We start from the raw sequence: 20,617 nt of genomic DNA, 5'->3' as shown, positions 1-20,617 counted from the left end.
TTGAGCAGTGTTTTGTAATTCTTATTGTAGAGCTATTTCACCTCCTTGGTTAGCTGTATTCCCAGGTATTTTATTATTTTTGTGGCTATTGTAAAAGAAATTGTATTCTTGGTTTTGCTCTCAGTAAGGCTGTTATTGGTGTATAGAAATGCTACTGATTCGTGTACATTAATTTTGCATCCTGAAACTTTACTAAAGTCATGATATGGTTTGTCTGTGTCCCCAAATAATCTCAACTTGAATTATGATCCCCATAATCCCCACGTTTCCTGGGAGGGACCCAGTGGGAGGTAACTGAATCATGGGGTGGTTTCCCCCATTTGTTCTCATGATAGTGAGTGAGTTTTCACTAGATCTGATGGTTTTATAAGCGTCAGCATTTCCCCTGCTGACACTCATTCTCTCTCCTGCTGCCCTGTGAAGAGGTGCCTTCCACCATGATTGTAAGTCTCCTGAGGCCTCCCCAGCCACACAGAACTGTGAGACAACTCAACCTCTTTTCTTTATATATGACCCCATCTCGGGTATTTCTTCATAGCAGTGTGAGAACAGACTAATACAAGTCGTTTATCACTTCTAGGAGCATTTTGTAAAAGTCTTAGGGTTTTCTAGGTATAGAATCATATCGTCATCAAAGAGAGATAGCTTAACTTATTTTCCTATGATGACATTTATTTCTTTCTCTTTTCTTATTGCATTAGATAGGACTTCCAGTATTATGTTGAATAGAAATGGTAAGAGTCAACAGTTTTGTCTTGTTCCATTTCTCAAGGGGAATGCTTCCAGCTTTTGCCCATTCAGTATAAGATTCGCTGTGGGTTATTTGAGGTATGATCTTTTGATGCCTATTTAGTAGGAGGTTTTTAACATTAAAGGATGTCAAATTTTATCCAAACCTTTTTCTGTTTCTATTGAGATAATCATATGGTTTTTGCTTTTAATTGTATTTATGTGGTTAATATATTTATTGAATTGCATATGTTGAACCAATTTGTATCCCAGGAATAAAGCCTAATTGATACTGACAAATTACCTTTTTGATGTCCTGCTGGATTCAGGTTGCTACTATTGTGTTTAGAATTTTTGCATCTATTTTCATCAGGGATATTGGACTGAAGTTTTCTTTTTTCATTGTGTCTCTGTCAGATTTTATTATCAAAATGATACTGGTTTCATAGAATGAGTTAAGGAGTAGTACATCCTCCTCAATTTTTTAGAATAGATTCTGTAGGAATGGTACCAGCTCTTCTAGGTACATCTGGTAAATTTTAGCTGTGAACCCATCTGGTCCAGGGCTCTTTTCAGTTGGTAGGTCTTTTATTACTGAATAAATTCAGAACTCATTATTGGTCTGTTCAGGATTTAAATTTCTGCCTGGTTCAATCTTGGGAGGTTTTGTGTTTCCAGGAATTTCCATTTCTTCTAAATTTTCCAGTTTGTTTACATAGAAGGGTTGATAATAGTCTCCAAGGATTTTCTATATTCCTTTAGGGCTGTCACCTTTGTCATTTCTGATTGTGCTTATTTGGATCTTCTCTCTTTTTTCTTTGTTCATCTAGTTACCATTCTATCAATCTTGTTTATGCTTTCAGAAAACAAACTTTAGGTTTTGTTGATTTTTTAAAAAAATTTACTACTCAATTTCATTAATTTCTACTCTAATTTTGGTTATTTCTTTTCTTCTGCTAGCTTTAGGGTTGGTTTGTTCTCATTGTAGTTCCTCTAGATGCAATGTTAGGTCGTTTCTTTGACATCTTTTAAACTTCTTGATCTAGGCATTTAGTATTGTGGGATCTGGCCAGCAGCCCACAATGCAATGGGGCTCACTCTGTTCCCAGGTGGATCAGCAGGTTGAGAAATAATAGACACACACAAGATAGTGAAAGCTGGGTCCAGGGGGGTCACCGCCTTCTGGTCCCATGGTGCCAACAATGCACTGGATATACCAGCATTTATTATTAAGTTCAGTGAGGGTGGGGGTAGGTTAGTGAGGGATTTAGGGTCATTTGATTATGAGGTGAGATGGTCACATGGGGATGAAGTAATTCTTTAACATTTGTATGTAGAAGTACAGTACATTTGTATATAGAAGTACAGTATACAGAGATAAGAATTTATAATATAGTGTGTGCATCAGTAATTTCTAACAGAGCCTTAAAACAGAAACACAATCTTTCCATAACCTATGATTAGCAAGATATTAATCAGCAGTAACAATTGCAACAAAAGCTGGTTACAAACAATCCATGGAAACAGGACGTGAAGCTAGACAACCGGTTAGACCAGAAATTCTCAGAAGGGAGAATGCCTTAACCCTAAAGAGGCCTAGAAGAGCCGTGGCAAGATGAGGGCGTTTATAGCCCTATCTTATCCATATGGACAGGTGCCCCCCAAGCTTCCGTTTATAGGCTCTCCACAAGGGTCGCATTCCATTCCCAGAGCTATGAACATCTGCTTTTCTGGGATAGGAATCTTGGTGATGTGAAACCTCCCTGACTACACGTCCATTCATAGGCTCTCTGCAGTGGGGAGCACATCACGCGCTTTTGGCTCGTTCTGGCAGTCCAACCTGAAATTGTCTTTACACAATCCTGCATGCAATTTTTTATTTACAATAATCAGGAGCATTTCATCTTTTATTCCATAGCAATAGTTTCAGGGGGTCTCCCTACAATTTAGTGTTATAAATTTTCCTCTTAACACTACTTTAGCTGTATCCCAAAGATTCTGGTATGCTGTGTCTCTATTTTCATCAGTTTCAAACAATTTTTGAATTTTTTCTTTAATTTTGTTATTTATTCAAAAGTCATTCCGCAGCAAGCTGTTCAATTTCCATGTAATTGTGTTGTTTTGAGAGATCTTCTTGGTATTGATTTCCATTTTTATTGCACTGTGGGTTAAGAGTGTGGTTGGTATGATTTTTTTTTAATTTATTGAGACCTGGTTTATGATCAAGCATGTGGTCATTCTTAGAGCATGTTCTACGTGTAGATGAGAAGAACGCACATTCTGTGGTTGTTGGGTGGCATATTCTGCAGATGTCGGTTAGGTCCAATTGGTCAAGTGTTGAGTTTAAGTCCAGAATGTCTTTATTAGTTTACTGGCTCAATGATCTGTCTAATGCTGTCAGTAGGGTGTTGAAGTCTCCCACTATTATTGGCTGTCTAAATCTCTTTGTAGGTCTATAAAAACTTGTTTTATGAATCTGGGTATTCCAATTTTGAGTGCATATATATGTAGGTTAGTTAAATCATCTTGTTGATTTGAACTCCTATTATGTAATATGTTTCTTTGTCCTTTTTAATCATTGTTGCTTTAAAGTCTGTTTCATCTGATATAAGAATAGTAACCCTTGTTCTTTTTTGTTTCCCATTTGCAATGATAGATCTTTCTCTATCCCTTTTCTTTGAGCCTGTGCATGCAGTTATATTTGAGATGGGTCTCTTGAACAGAGTAGAAGGTTGGGTCTTGTTTCTTTATTCAACTTGCCACTCTACCCTTCTTAAGTGTGATTTCTGGCCCATTTTCAGTCAAGGTTCATTTTGATATGTGATGATTTGGTCCTGTCATTGTGTTGTTAGATGGTTGTTATGTAAACTTGACTGTGTAGTTGCTTTATAGTGACTGTGCACTGTGTACTTACGTGTGTTTTTGTGGTGTCAGCTATCATTCTTTCATTTTTGTGCTTAGCACTCCCTTAAGGACCTCTTGTAAGGCAGATCTAGTGGTAACAAATTCCATTAGGGTTGGCTTCTCTGAAAAGGATTATATTTCTCCTTCACTGATAAAATTTACTTTGGTGGGATATGAAATTCTTAATTGGAATCTTTTTTCTCTTAGGATGCTCAAAATAGGTCCCCAATTTTGTCTGCCCTGTAAGGTTTCTGCTGAAAGGTCCACTGTTAGCCTGATGGCATTCCCTTTGTAAATGACCTGTCCCTTCTCTCTAGCTGCCATTAAGATCTTTTATTTCATGTTGACCTTTGAGAATTTTATGACTATGTGTCTTGGAGATGGTCATCTTGTATAGTCTCACTGGAGTTCTCCGATTTCTCAAATTCTTTTATTGAATTTGCATGTCTAACCCTCTAGCGAGATTAAGAAAATATTCATAGACTGTATTCTGAAATATATTTCCCAAGTTGCTTACTCTCTCTCCTCTCAGGAATGCCAGTTACTCTTAAGTTTTGACTCTTTACATAATCACATATTTTCACAGAGTTTTTGTTCATTTTTAATTTTTTTCTCTGCCTAATTTGATTTGAGTGAGTGGTCTTTGAGCTCTGAGTTCTTTCTTCAACTTGGTCTATTCTGTTGTTAATGCTTCCAACTGTATTATGAAATTCCAGTAATGAATTTTTTAATTTCAGAAGTTACTTTTTAAATGGCTACATCATCTTTCAATTCTTGAATTGTTTTACTGTTTTCCTTGGGCTGGGTTTCAACTTTCTCCTGTATCTTGTTGAGCTTCATTCTCATTCACATTCTGAATTCTATGTCTGTCATTTCAGCTATTTCAATCTGGTTAAGAACCAGTACTGGGGTGCTAGTGTGGTCACTTGGAAGTAAGAAGACACCCTGGGTTTTAGACTTGTCAGGGTTCCTGCACTGGTTCTTTCTTATCTGTGAGTGCTGGTGTTCCTTTATCTTTTGACATTGCTGTGAGTTGGATGGAGCTTTTTATTTTTATGTTCTTTATTTCTCTTGAGGGTTTGACGATGGTATAAGTTGAGTACAGTTGATTGGCTTTATTTCTGGATGCTTTCAGAGGGCCAAGGCTTTGTATGGGATTTTTATTCATGGCTAGCATCCTGCACTAGTTTTCACCAACAATAAGTGCTGGAAGAATTCTTTAGTGGTATAATTCAGACTGTGATCCAGTAGATGGTGCTTAAGAGTAAGGGAGGGGAGACAGATTCTTGCTTAGTCATGTGCCCCTTTTGTATTTCAATGTGTTCACAGCAGTGCTCCTCTAACATCTGTTCCATCTCTTTCCCATTTTGTAACAACCACATATTCTGCATGGGATTAACCTCATTCCTCTTCCAAGGTAAACAGATCAGTTTGCTGCTTCTTTTGCCATTGTTATTGGCCCAGGTTGGGGAGCAACACCTCAACAGCCTCATTCAGTTCAAGGTGTTCCTCTGACCACAGTTGCTAGCTCTTATTGGTCAAATCAAATGAAGACCAAGAACTTGAACTTGCCAGTTAAAGACTCCTTTTTACAGTCAAGGCTAACCTCCAATCCCTTGTTTGGTGTACAGGTGTGTGGGCTACAGCCACAGGTGTCACTCTGCTTCATAAAGCAACCACATTGAGGAAAAGGAAGATTATTATACTGATGAGAAAGCAGAGCTGAGAGAATCTCAGAGAACAAGACCTGGCACTCTGACACAACTATGTTAGACAGCCACTCCACTTTTAGGTTTTCTATTTTAGGAGCCAATACACTACTTTTATTTTAAAACCTATTTAACTTTTTTTGGGGTTATGTGCAACCAGAAAATCCTGAAATTAGATAAACTGTAGTTTTACTATTTAGAGGTGTGTGTGTGTGTGTGTGTGTGTATGTGTGTGCGCTGTCTATGTGTTTCAGTTAAAACATTTTAAAACCAAGTTGGGAATCAATAATACATACACTTTTGTAGGCTGTTATTTTGATAAAGTTATGAATATATGTGCATGTTACAAACTTTAATCACATCATTTTAATAGCTTCATATAATTGCATTATATGTTTACATCATAATTTATTAAATCTAGCTTTTATATTTGGACACTTAGGCTGGTTCTAATTTCCTACTGTCTAAACAGCAATATACTAAAAAACTTTGCAACTATATTCTCTGCCATATTTACGCTTATCTCTTTGGAATAAATACCAAAATATGTGACAATTATAGGGTTAAATACCATATATAAGTCTAAGAATTTTAATTTGCATTATAAATTTTCCCAAAAAAGGCAATTCTACCCCTAAAAAATGTATAGCAGTCCCCATTTCAATATTTCCTGTTATACAGTTCTTTTTGGTAGTAAAATATTGACAACAAACTCTTTCAAAGTCGTAATTGTAAATTATAATACACACATTTAATATTGTTGATGTTAATAATATAATAGATAAATTAAAACTCTACCATAAGTTTCTGAGAATTAGGTATTATGAACTTATTTTAAATCAAAAGAAACATTTCAAGTACAAATAAGATTTCTGATATAACATAGCTAACAAATTACAGAGCAATTCAATTTTACTATTGCTGAATCCAATAATCTCTAGAGCACAATAGAAGTCAAAATATGCCCTGTGAAATTCCAACCCAGATAAAAATATAGTGACCTTAAATTTTATCAGAGTTCACCATGACATATTCATATTGACACAGCACCCATCAAGATTAGCATGTGTGCAAGATTTTTCAATTTTAGTGAATTTTCATTAATAATAATTACATTAAATTAAGCCAGGATGACTAAACAGACTTTCGTTGTGTACTTGCAGTATCTGCCATCTAGTAGTGCATGAATCACGTGTATAGCGAACATAATTCTCATTTTTAACACATGGTTAAATCTGAAAAGAGACCACAGATAACTAACACATCTTGCATTCACTAGACTATTTGTTTACAGAACTTAACCCATCCTGTATTAGTCCATTTTCATGCTGCTGATAAAGATATACCCAAGACTGGGAAGAAAAAGAGGTTTAATGGATTTACAGTTCCACATGGCTAGAAAGAACTCACAATCATGGAAGAAGGCAAGGAGGAGCAACTCACATTTTACATGGATGGCAGCAGGAAAAGAGTAGAGAAAAGAACTTGTGCAGGGAAACTCCCATTTTTAAAACCATCAGAATTGTGAGACTCATTCACTGCCACAAGAAGAGCACTGGAAAGACCCACCCCCATGATTCAACTGCTTCCCACCGGGTTCCTCCCACGACACATGGGAGTTCAAGATGAGATTTGAGGGGGTACACAGACAAACCATATTATTCTGCCCCTGGCAAATTTAATGTTCTCACATTTGAAATCCAATCATGCCTTCCTAATAGTCCCCCAAAGTCTTAACTCATTTCAGCATTAACTAAAAAGTCCACAGTCAAATGTCTCATCTGAGACATGGCAAGTCCTTCTGCCTATGAGCCTGAAAACTCAAAAGCAAGCTAGTTACTTTCTAGATACAAGGGGCATACAGGCATTGGGTAAATACAGCCATTACAGGTGGGAGAAACTGGCCAAAACAAAGGAGCTACAGGCCCCATGCAAGTCCAAAATCCAGTGGGGCAGTCAAATCTTACAGTTCCAAAATGATCTCCTTTGACTGCATGTCTCATATCCAGGTCATCCTGATGCAAAAGGTGGGTTTCCACAGCCTTGAGCAGCTCTGCCTCTGTGTCATTGCACAGTATAGCCCCACTCCTGGCTGCTTTCACAGGCTGGCATTGAGTGTCTGTGGCTTTTCCAGGCACATGGTGCAAGCTGTTGGTGCATCTTCCATTCTGGGGTCCAGAGGACAGTGGCCCTCCTCTCACAACTCCACTAGGTGGTGCTCAAGTAGGGACTCAGGGTAGGGGCTCTGACCCCACATTTCCCTTCCATACTGCCCTAGCAGGGGTTCTCCATGAGGGCCCTGCACCTTCAGTAGATTCCTGCCTTGGCATCCAGGTATTTCCATAGATCCTCTGAAATGTAGGTGGAAGTTCCCAAACCTCAATTCTTGACTTCTGTGCACCTGCAGGCTCAACACCATGTGGAAGCTGCCAAGGCTTAGGGCTTCCATCTTCTGAAACAACATCCTGAACTGTACCTTGGCCCCTTATAGTCATGGCTGGAACAGCTAGGATGCAGGACACCAAGTCCCTAGGCTGAACACAGCACAGGGACCTTGAGCCCCCCTCCAGACCTGTGATGGGAGGGGCTGCCATGGAGACCTTTGACATGCCCTGGAGACATTCTCCCCATTGTCTTGGGGATTAACATTTAGCTCCTTGTTACCTATGCAAATTTCTGCAGCAAATTTCTCCCCAGAAAATGGGATTTTCTTTTCTATTGCATTGTCAGGCTGCAAATTTTATGAAATTTTATGCTTTTCTTCACTTATAAAAATAAATGCATTTAACAGCACCCAAGTCACTTCTTGAATGCTTTGCTGCTTAGAAATTTCTTCTGCCAATATCCTAAATCTTGTCTCTCAAGTTCAAAGTTCCACAAATCTCTAGGGTAGGGGCAAAAGGCCACCAGTCTCTTTGCTAAAACATAAACAGAGTCACATTTGCTCCAGTTCCCAACAAGTTCCTCATTTCCATCTGAGACCACTTCAGCCTGGACTTTATTGTCCATATCACTATCAGCAGTTTGGTCAAAACCATTCAAGAAGTCTCTAGGGAGTTCCAAACTTTCCCACATTTTGCTGTCTTCTTCTGAGTCCTCCAAACTGTTCCAACCTCTGTATGTTACCCAGTTCCAAAGTCACTTCCATATTTTTGGGTATCTTTTCAGTAGTGCCCCACTCTATTGGTACCCATTTACTGTATTAGTCCATTTTCATGCTGCTGATGAAGACATAGCTGAGACTGGGCAATTTACAAAAGAAAGATGTTTAATAAACTTACAGTTCCATGTGGCTGGGGAGGCATCTCAATCATGGCAGAAGGCAAGGAGGAGCAAGTCACATCTTACATGAATGGCAGCAGGCAAAGAGAAGAGAGCTTGTACAGGGAAACTCCCATTTTTAAAAACATCAGATCTTGTGAGACTCACTCACTCTCACAAGAACAGCACGGGAAAGACTCACCACTACAAGTCAACTACCTCCCATGACATGTGGGAATTCAAGATGAGATTTGGGTGGGGACACAGCCAAACCACATCATCCCTTTTGAGGAAAGCACACTGAGCATTTGCTGATAATACGAAGTAAGCTCAGATACAAGTGGTGAGGGTCAGCTTACTCTTTCTGATCTCAGATTGCAGTGGAACAGTATTTGATTTCTCCCTTAGGAATTTGGTACTCCAGATAGCAGTTCTGTGGCTCTTGCTGTAGACTGTTAGATGCAATAGGCTTGCAGGTCACATACCGATGGGTTCAATGGGAGATATGGGAAATTATTGGTTAGATGCACATGAACCATGGGCAGGAAAAAGAGGCTATAGAGAGCTGTCTGAACACTCCTGCTACAGTTATTCTGCCATGTATTAAATGCTATATATCAGACTTTTGACAGTGCTTTTTGAGTTTGTAATAAGTCCTTTTAGCAATGAGCTAAAAAATAATGAAAATGCTTTATAAATAAAAAATTAAAGACTAAATTTTCTCATTTCAGAAAAGGTGATGATAAATGCTTAGCCTGGACAAATATTTATCAACATTTACTTTCCATCATAGGAAGAATGTGATATCATTAATCCCATCTAAACAGAAAGACACAAATATACAGAAGAAATCTCTGCATCTACCTCAAAAGTTAATATTAATTTTTAAGAAAAATATTCCCTAAGGTGACAACTTAAAACTTGCAGCTGCAAAAGGTGCTACACATCACCGTATGATGGATGGCTTTTCATTTAGATCTAATAATTACTTGTTTAAATTCATTCTGCCAATTTTCAATTCCAAGATTTCTTATGCACAAGGACTCAACCAATTGCTGTTAATGGACTTTGTGAACAGAAAATGATCCTTGTAAACAGTTCAAAGATACAGATTTTATTTCAATATCTTAGGTGCTTCAAAAAGAAATTCACTAATTCCAATAATGATTTGATTTTTTAATCTAATTTATAAAACCAACATAAAACTTTTCAAAATTCATCCCAATGAAGGTGAATAATCTGACATTGTTTTCAGAAATATCAATAAAAAGTATAGCAGTAAAGATAAAACTATTTTTGTAATATAAACTGATTTTGATGAAGTATGGTCATGACAAAAACATTTTTGCTAATTTCAGTGTGATAGATTATGCTTTTGTAAAGAACAATAATTGTAATAATATCTCCCATTCCACATGCTCTGCTTACAATGTGACCTTGGCACTCACTCTGTAAAGTGGTTGGAGTCTATACCCCCTGACTTAAATGTGGGCAAACATTTGCTAATGCTCTAATAGCCTGTGACAGGTAGCTTATCAAAATGCCTTGGGTTTCTGTCTCCTTCCCTTGGGACACCTGCTCCTGTTCTCTTCTATGCTCTGAGGGACCCAAACAAGCCCATTCAAGGAGACCATTTAGTGACTTGACATGTAAATGCTCCGGGCGAAGTTCAGCCAAGGTCCTAATCAACAATTAGCTTCATTCACCAGGTAAATGAATAACAATTTATCCAGATGATCCTAGCCTCCAGCTGCTAAGTTACTTCAAACTTCTAATTCTTCCTACCTGAGGTCCTAGACATTGTGTGGCAAAGATGGGTCATCCTGTTGTACTCTGTCTAAATTCCTGACACAGACAATCTGGAGCATAACAAAGTTGTTATATGCCATAATGTGTTGGGAGGTAATTCATTAGGTAGTTATAGCTAACCAGTACATTTTTTAAAATGTTGAAGCAGAAATGTGTTTGAAATCTATTATGATGTACACATAATTCAAAACAGTTTATGAGACAGCCGTGATATTCTACAATTTGAAATAGAAGCTATAGTTGTCAGAAATTACACAACTACATTATATATAAGTGTTTAGAATAAATAAAATATAAAATGTTATGTAGGAGCTGAGATTTAATACAAAAACTGTTTAGTACGGTGGCATGGACTTTTGACTCCTCAGCACCATTTATTGAGACTCACTCTTTAAAAATGTACTTTTGAAATCAACGTAAATATCCTATATAGGGTAAACATTTTATTAAAAAGTTATCCACATTTAGGTTACCTTTTGTCTGAAATCAGTTGTACATCTTTAATCTAATTATTTTAACAATACTTAACAATTATGTTAATATTTAACAAGTGGAATACATACTCAAGACATTTGGAAGCTTTCAGCAATTTGTAAATATTAAAAATGAAGCTTTCTTGCAAACAGGAATATATTGAAATTTTTCTTAAAATGAGGCGGGAAATCTTAAGAATGATAAAATGATAAGAATGACAAGATTTTGAACAGGATAAAATTTAATTTTTTTAATTCTGTAAACTTTGGAATATCTTAAATTCTGAGGAAAATAATGGTATAGAGCTTTTTTATTGAAAGCATTTATATTTTGAATCAGCATGGTATTAATATTGAGAATTCTATAATTTATTTGAAAAATTTTGACCTTAAAAATAATTTCCAGAGCAAGATACTTGGAATGGAGTAAAGAAAGACAATGTCTATAAAAATATTTATGTAGACACATCTCCATGTTTCCAAATGCAAGAATAGTAAGAATATTCTTCATATAGTAGAATTTGATCTTATCTTACTAGGTATACCAGCATCTGTAGAGAAAGTGTTTGCTCAATTAAAAATACTGATGGACATCAACTAAAGATATCCATATCAAATATGTTAATAACATAATACAAATTTCAAATTACTGCAGTCAATTTGATGTAAAAAAAATAAGATCCTGGCCAGGAGTGTTGGTTCATGCCTGTAATCCCAGCAATTCGAAAGGCTGAGGCAGGTGAATTGCTTGAGCCCAGAAGTTTGAGATCAGCTTTGGCAGCATGGCAAAACCTCATCTCTACAAAAAATACAAAAACATTAGGTGGGCATAGTGGTATGCACTCATAGTCCCAGCTACCCGGGAGGCTGAGACGGGAGGGTCACCTGAGCCTGGAAGGTTGGGGCTACAGTGAACCATGATCATGCCACTGTACTCCAGCCTGGGTGACAGTGTGAGACCCTGTCCAAAAAAAAAAAAAAATTGTTCTTTAGAAAAATACTAATGATAAATTATTAGAAAGGAACAAGACTAAAAAACTGATTCAAGTACAGGAATACAGACCAAGAATAATTATTTCATTTGTTTTTTTTAGTGTTCATCTCATTCATAAAATTTTTACTTTTTATAAAGATTTTGTTTTATAAAATAATTTTAAATAAGACTTTTTATGTCTACCAATATACTAAAACCAATTTTTTAGACAACAAATATTCATATATGTAAAATTATATTACTTGTAGTGGGTTTTTTTTAATTTTCAAAAGCATTCTACTTGAACAGTAAGTTATGTGGCCACCTGAATATAAAGGAGATATTTTCAATAATTATTCAAAAAACCTTCACTTCAGGTCACTAAAGTAGAGATAATTCTCATAAGGTGCTAAGCCTTAGGAATCAAATCCATGTGGGGTCATTACACACAATTGGGAAAATAAATAGCTCTATGGCAGCTCCCCAGACCTACAGATTGCAGGTCTGATCAGAAGGCTGACAGAGAAATTTATTTTTTAAGTAGCAACACTACAAAGGACAAGGGAACGTGTTCAAGTGCTCAGTGGCAGATATTGGCTATAGTTAACTTGGTAGATAGTGGCTGCTCCTTCACCACTCTCCTATTCTTATCCTGGTGATTTACCCATCTGCTTTTTACCCATGGGCTTCCAAACAGCACTGTAAGTGTTCTAGAAACTCAATTAAGCTAGTGGAATCAGATGGCAGGAGGTAGATACTCTCTGAAATAGGCCAAACATTTTCCGCATTGGTCAGCCCTACAAAATTGAGAAAGAACTTTTGTTTTTCCTTCTACATATAGTACCAAATTAATGGAGCCTTATAATTTAAATTGTGTTCATTAGAATCTTCTCAATTAAAACTTCACAAAGTCAGGTTGCCTGTGGGGCAGAGAAACGGTAATGAGCCGGCATCTGCCAAAGTTAGGGCAATAATGATTTCAAGGTCATAGACTGGCAGAATGCTGAAGGAGAGATGACTGGCAAATATCAAAGATGCAGAAGAAGAAAGTGTATTCAAGCATTTGTTGAAATTGTGCCACTGCTAGAATTTATTTAAGTAGCTTTGAGAGAGTAAAATTAGCAGGGCTGTGAAGACATGCTTTGTGAATAATTCTCATGGCAAAGTAAATCATAATGATTTTGCAGCTAATCTAAAATGGAGAATAGAGAGCAAGAAATGGGGGCGGGAAGGGTGGAGAAAAAGAAGACAAGAAATACTGTTTTTTCCTTATTACTTTCTCAATTAGAGTCGCTAAGAAAATTCCCATATCTCACTGAGTATTTATTGAGGAAGGCATTTTGTCTTTAACTCACAGACCAAAAGAGAATCAGCTAATTATAATATGTCACAATCGTCATGCCTTCACCTATTTCTGAGTGTCTAGTGTGATTCAAACAGTGCTTGAAGTTCTGGGGATTTAGTAGGGAATAAAACAAGCAAAGCTTCCCCTTACAGAGTTCATGTTAGAATAGACACTAGGCAAATACTGGCTACGGAGAGTGACAGATGCTATATTTAAAGGATGATCAGAGAAGATACTTGAGCAAGAGACTGTGATGAGTTGAAGTAGCTAGCCATGTGAATATCTGGGCAATGAGTGTTTCAGGGCAAAGAGCAGCCATTGAAAACGCCCTGAGTCAGCAACATGCTGAGGCCCATCAAGAGACAGAAGGAGTCCAGATTGTTCAGGAGTTGACATTGAAGGAAGCAATAGGGAAAGGAAATGAGGTAGAAATTTACCAGGCACCAGACCATCACAAAACACAGAAATCTAGGACCTCTTGGGCCAGGATTTTAGAGCATAGAAGTCGATATATGAAAGTATTTGTTGAAGCCCTCATTGTGGAAAGAAAATTACTATTTTCAACTATTCACACAGTTTCAATGTATTGATACAGAATCTATGCCTTTCTGGATTGTCTGCCATGGTCCTTTAAACAGAGCTACCTTCCCAGCATGCCCAGAAGTTGGCCAGGACTTCCTCCAACCTAACAATTCAGCCCCTGCATACTTACTTAGCTTGTGGCAGGCCACCAGCTGCAGATTCTTTCTCTTTGAAGAAATTCTTTGGACCCTACTTTTTAGCTTTACAAACACAACTCTATGACTCCTTTGGTTTCATCCCACCCACTTGCCTCTCACCTCAGTCCTAGAAGTTTCCATACCTGCTCTTGCACATCTCTGTCACCTCCCACAAAAACATACATACACACGTACACAGACAAACATCCCAACTATCCCACCTGCACCAGGTTGCTCCAACAAGATGCCGGCTATGACTGGTTATCTGGAACACTCAAATGATTAATCTTAATAACAGCATCATATACAGGACCCCATGGACATAAATTACTAATTGATCTTTCCTGACTACCCACAACAATATTTGAAAAGCTCAGTGAAATTAAACATCATTTGGACAACATTATTGTGTGTTTGCATTTGAATGTTCAGAATCAAAAGAAGCTCTTCCATAATATTCTTATTTCTATTGCAGCTACATCACCCCATTCTCCAATGCAACAAAGGCCTATAAAGAAGGATGGGGGGAGAGAGAGAAAGAGAGAGAGAGAGAGAGATACTTTAGTGAAAGAATCTTAAATCTCATCCCTGCTGATCTTCCCCCCGCAGCCTTAAAATATTAGAGATTTACAGGGCTCTTTGCAAAACTTGGTCATAGGAAAGTGACTCTTCAGGTTCCTATGCTTGATAACAGATATGATATTTTTATCTGATGTTTAAGGCCTTTCTGTGTCAAAGAGAAGTAGATGGCAACTCTCTATAAGCAATACTGTTGCAGCAGTTAAAATTGAGGCAAACAGATATGAAATAGGACATTTTTTTCCAAGTAGAGGAAAATAGGAATGAGCTGACATGTTTGCACAAGAAATCATGGACTGAATTTCCAAGACTTCCGGTCTCAATTCTTTGCAGAGGTTATTAGAGTCCAGCATCTTCTTTAAAGTTACTGATACATACAACAAGCATCACTGCTTCCTATTTCAATCCCAGGGCATCTTCCCTTTAACCTTCCTTCATTCAAACAGAAGATACTCCTTATTGGAAACGTAACCAGTTTTTAATCTATGACAAGATGTTGCCCCTTCACCCATAGTTATTTATTTCCATAATAACTCATTTATAGGAGACCTTATTAAGAGCCAAACAAAAAGAATGGAAAAGGAGAAAATTGTGCTCAAAAATTATTATCCATGATTTTATTAACCTTTATTTTCCCTCTGAAAATCCCCACAGGTTAGAAAAACTACAAGCTTCAGAACAACCATGTAGTTTGGCCTTATCAGATAAAGATTACAAAGTTGAATTTTTAAATGATGACACTGATGCGGATGTTTCTTAATTAAACCTCCATCATCATTTTTTAAAAGCTTGAATGAAGAATTGGCAATGGCTGAAATCTCTTTAAAAAGAAGTAATTTCATGGATATGACAATATACAAATGAATGAATAAATAAAATACAATAAGGTTCAAGGATTCCTATGTCAACACAGTTCTTTCCTAGTTCTGTAAAATTCTACTGAGTTATATCAAGTTGATATGACTATCGTAAATTTTTTCTAGGCTTCTTCTTATAAACTGTATTTCCTAGATAGTATCACTTGACTCATTTTCACTGAAGATTTCCCTGTTAAAATAGACTTCCCTAGCTAGAACAAACTTAGATTGTCAATGTCTGTTGCAAAACAACAAAGAATCACACTAGTATTGGCTAACCAGTCACCTATTTACCCATTTCCTTCAAAACAATTATTTTGTAAAAGTAATTTGCTACCCTTTCTTCTACTGTGTTTCTTCCTTGTTTTCTTCTTAAGTAATTGTCTTAAAGATCAACAACTGTTGTTTGCCTTTGATGGTGCAAACATATACAGTAGTTGGAGACGTTGTGTTAGTGGATAGTAATAATTTCAGTAAGAATATTTACTGAGTTTATTCAATAGACTTAAATCTCAGAAAAAGATGTGTTGTAAGGTAATTTTATATCCTGTGTAATATGATATTTTTTAAAAAGTGGTTTCAGTTGTAAAAGCTTGATGCAAATAAAAGTCTGTCATCTTTTCTAAGTGCTTAACTATTCCATGTGACTTCTGAACACATTGTCATTGGAAAGATTACACTAAAATGATATCCAATGTCCAATAAAACACAGAAAATTCTTCTGAATCTACAGGGTTAGCTGGCATGCTTGCCACTTTACACATATAAACCAACAGAAACTAAACAGGCAATGTATCTTCCAGATTCTCCCAAAGGCAGGATTTTTAGGTAAAATAAATTAGCTTTGAAGAAAGATAGACCTGGCTTTGGAAAAAATGATGAATTTTTAGATGAATCAGCTGCCCCAAAAGTTCACTGTGCATATAAGAAGTGGAAATATATACAAATTAGAAAAACACAAACTTACTGTAAAATTGCACTTGTTACTATTTAGCTGTCAGAATAAGCAAAAAAAATCAAGAGCATTAGTAATTAATGGAACATAAAAAATCTAAAACTCAGTATTTGCAATTAACTGGTATTTTTCAGAGGAACCAACTAAAACACCTGGAGAAGTTTGCTACAGAAATTTAGGTGGTAAAACTTTTAGTTTAGAAGTGAGGTCAATGCATGCTTGGTCTCTGATACCATATAAAACTATGAGACTGGACAACCAAACTCAATGGCTCTTATTTTTAAACCTCAAATCATTTTTAATTCCATCTTATCTTACAGATTTTGCTTCTATTTCATCACACTCTCTCCATCATTGCTCAGACCTTTTTCAGCATTCCCTTAAATATTAGAATCATCTTGTACTAAACATCTTCCTGTCTTTCTTCATTTTTGTTCATCTTATATACAGAGCCATGAATGATTGTTCCAGATCTGTTCATGGATTCCTCATTTTCTTAAGAACAAAGTGCAAACTTTGCTCAACCTCTTCCTTATTCTGTGAGGCAGGCTGGTGGAGGCTCCATCATTGAAAACGCTGCTGGAACATAGGAGGGAAAAGAAAAGGAAACCCAGGAAAGCCGTGTAAGGACAAATCTCATGGTCACACCCAGGTTCAAAGGGGTAAGGAGGCACAATTCAGCCATGTGCCTAGGAGAAGGAGAACCAGAGTATTGGTGGACAGTCCTGATGAGTATCACAGATCTACTGCTCATACACTTTGACAGCCAGAAATTGTCTTGAGCCCCTGCAGGAAAACTACAGTTGAACTTGGTGTAGCTCTTCACCTCTATGGAAGAGGATTTTGCTCCTATTGCAAAGGAAAAGATCTTGTGCTCCTCTAATGACATGGCTTTATGATAACAAATTGTGAGTAGCCTTAATAAGGGAATTTCTAATAGATTTGTGGTCAGAAGGAATAACAACATCAACTAGCTAAGTATTTAATATTTTATAATTATGGAAGGCTTAGTGTGTGCGTGATACAAGACATTGCATGTATTAACTTAATACATGTCAATCACCACAATTGACCCTGAAACAAGTATTATTACCAACATTTCACAGAGGAGAAAACAAAGGCACAGAGAAGTCAAGTAACTCACCCAGGCTCACACAGCAAGTGTGTGACTGAATAGGAATCAAGCACAGAAAGTCTGACTCCAGAGCCAGCCCTTTTGGCCATGGCAATGTACTGCTTCAAAGGAAATGACTTGGCAGAAAAATTATTTATTTCTAAAATTAATAATGTGTCTTCCATTCAAGAAAAAATATATATAAATCAAACATTAAAACAAGAAGAGCTCAGTAGTCCTTCAAATGCAGAAATACAGTCTTGAGCTCTAAACACCTCTATGTAACAAATCTTATTCCATTCTTTGAGGCTGCACTTTACAGCTAACACATCCTGGCATGGACACTTGGCTGAAGTACTCATCAAAAGCAGATGTCATGAATGATACAAACTGAGGTCCATTTAGAGCCTTTAACTAATTGGTTAATGACTACCCTTAATATTTTATTCAGGCTAAAACTTCTTCCTCCAAACAAATGATGTAGCTATCCAGGATCTCAGAGTCTTCAGCCAAATAGTTGGGCAAATTCAAAGATTTTTTTAGAAAAAAAAATTCTACCCACAGACACCCTGGCAGACCTTCCTCCAAATGAGAATTGAATGGCCCTCTGTTGAGGTCAGAATATGAGTAAGATTTCTGAATTTTCAAATGAGAAATGTTAGTCTTTCTGCCCACACACCACACATATAAAGCATATGGATGTCACCTTAACTGACAACACAGAATATCTGCACTACAGCTCTCCTGAGAGGATCCAGCCAAGAATTTACTACAGCCCAGCATTTGCAAAGAGCTCATTTGACCTATCTCATTTTAGAGAGAGTCAACCTAATGGACATAATAGCTGCTCACTCCTCTGGGTTCTTCTAATTCCATCATTACATTAGATCAGCTTGTGAGATAATAAACTTCACTTCTTTTATTATCTTGGCTTTTTTATCCTCCCTCTCCTCAAAATTTTTAAAGACTTTGTTGGGTTAAATTATAGTTTTATGAACCTAGTTTTCAGATAGGTTCCACAGAAAATATTCACTAAATCTCATTTCTCTAACTCCTACTAATTTGCTGGCAAAGAAATCATGTTGAACAGGAATCCCTGTATATAGATCTATAAGAAATGCTGGTTTCAGAAAAAATGTTAACTTTTGTATTTATTATCTAGTGCTACATAAATTATCACAAAATCAGTGAATTGAAGTGACATACATTTTTTATCTTTCAGTGTCTGTGGTCATACATCCAGCTACTGCTTAGATTCAGGATCTCCTCTGCTTCACGGTTTCTCATGAAGGTGCAAATCAGAGGCTGGCCAGGGTTGGTGCCTCGCCTGAAGGCTCAACTGGATTTGAAGGGAATCCTTCAAAGTTTGTATTCATGGTTGCTTGGCAGAATCCTGTTCCTTAAAGGTTATTGGACTGAGGGCCTCAGTTCCTTGTTAGATATTGACTAGAGTCTGCTTTAAGGTTCTTGCCATGTGAGCCTCTCCAACATGACAGTTTACTTTATCAAATCCAGCAAGAGAAAGAAGGCCTGCTAGCCACAGAAATGGAAGTCACAATTTTATGTAGCAAAATTACAGAAATGACATCTCATCATCACCTTTGTTGTAGTCTATTGCTTAAAAGCAAGTTATTAGTCCAGGCTATGCTCTAAAGGAGGTCATTTTAGAGTCTACTGGCTGCCCCTTGCTAGATAAATTTTAATTCATCTCATCATCATATTTTCCTTTTAATTCTGGCAAACTTTTAGGGAAAGTTACAAGTTTTCTAATACATTTTTCTCTTCACACTAAATATTTTCTAAATAGTTTCTATTTACATAACTGGTCTTTAATACTTCATTATTGTTAGGAACTCCAAATATATTTTGGAACAAGGTATGCATGTTAAGAAATTAATAACAGATGGTTATCTGGCTACTCAGATCAAGGTGTTAATACATCAACTCAATAATACATTCAAGAAAATATAAACTAGGAAGACTTTTGAAGAATGCATTTCCTTCTTGCGATCTCCTTTAAAGCAGTAATGACTAGAAAATTCTCTCAAGGCTGAATGTGAAAAAAATTATGGATTTTGACTACTGAATATCATGTAAAGAAAAATTATGGTAATGACATTTAGGAGGAAAGGACAACTTCTTCAATGATATGTAATCATACCTAGAGTGCAAATCTTTCCCTAATGTCATGACACGAGTGCTGAAATCATAGGTGAATTTAACTTAATGATTCTGCCATTTTGCTGTGCCTTTATTTACCTTCTAATTGTAGTTGTAAAATAATTCAGCATTTACATATCTATGCCTTGTATTTCTTGCTGAATTTTATGCAATCATGAAATAACTCCATTTAGCAATCAAGACACTTAATTTAAAGCTTGCCTCACTTCCAATGCTGGGTAACAATCATAAACAATTTTAATGATAATGTCAGGAATGCTAGAAATATTTGAAGGATCATTTGTTTTGCCTGAGCAATATACAGAATTGGAAAGAAGGAATGATTTACATTTTGGCAATTAGACATTTCTAATCCCTTTCATTCTTCAGTCAAGCTATAACCTACTGAATTAAAAATATAAGATGTCAGTGCTTTTCAATACAAGAATACATATTTTTTGGCATTTCTCTGGATTGAACAAAACTTTGGTTTCCATGGATCCCAATTATAGTTTCAAGTTGTTCAGCACCACAGCAACAAGACAAAGGAGAAATTCATTTAAAACTGTTGAACTTTTAACATGGAATATAAAGGAAAACCAATGAATGCAGGCTTGGTACATGATTGCTCCCTAGGAGCCTGACAGATCCTGACCAATCACTCCAGTGCTAAGGAATGTCCTTTCAAGACAATGCCACCAGGCAAGTTCATGCAAGAAGAACAAAAAGCTTAAAATGGAACTAATGATTTCATGTCTTTTATTTAAACTAGCTATAGCCTCACCTAGGAGTAACTGGCTTTAAGCTTATCTCCTGGTTAATTGATGAATATCTGTGTAAAATACTCAATAAGTTCACCAACAGTCATTTCAGTAGAAATTTGAAGACCTCCTGGGCTGGCCTGGAGATGGTTATAGGATCAAAAAAAACTACATTGTTTTAACAGATCCAATAAAATAGACTCATCCTGATGGAACAGTGTGGTATGCATAGAATTAATGAGATCCTTAAGAGTAACAACCAAACCTCT

Source organism: Nomascus leucogenys, chromosome 15, assembly GCF_006542625.1.
Source record: "Nomascus leucogenys isolate Asia chromosome 15, Asia_NLE_v1, whole genome shotgun sequence".
NCBI lineage: Eukaryota > Metazoa > Chordata > Mammalia > Primates > Hylobatidae > Nomascus > Nomascus leucogenys.
Note: the sequence above shows the minus strand (reverse complement) of the source record.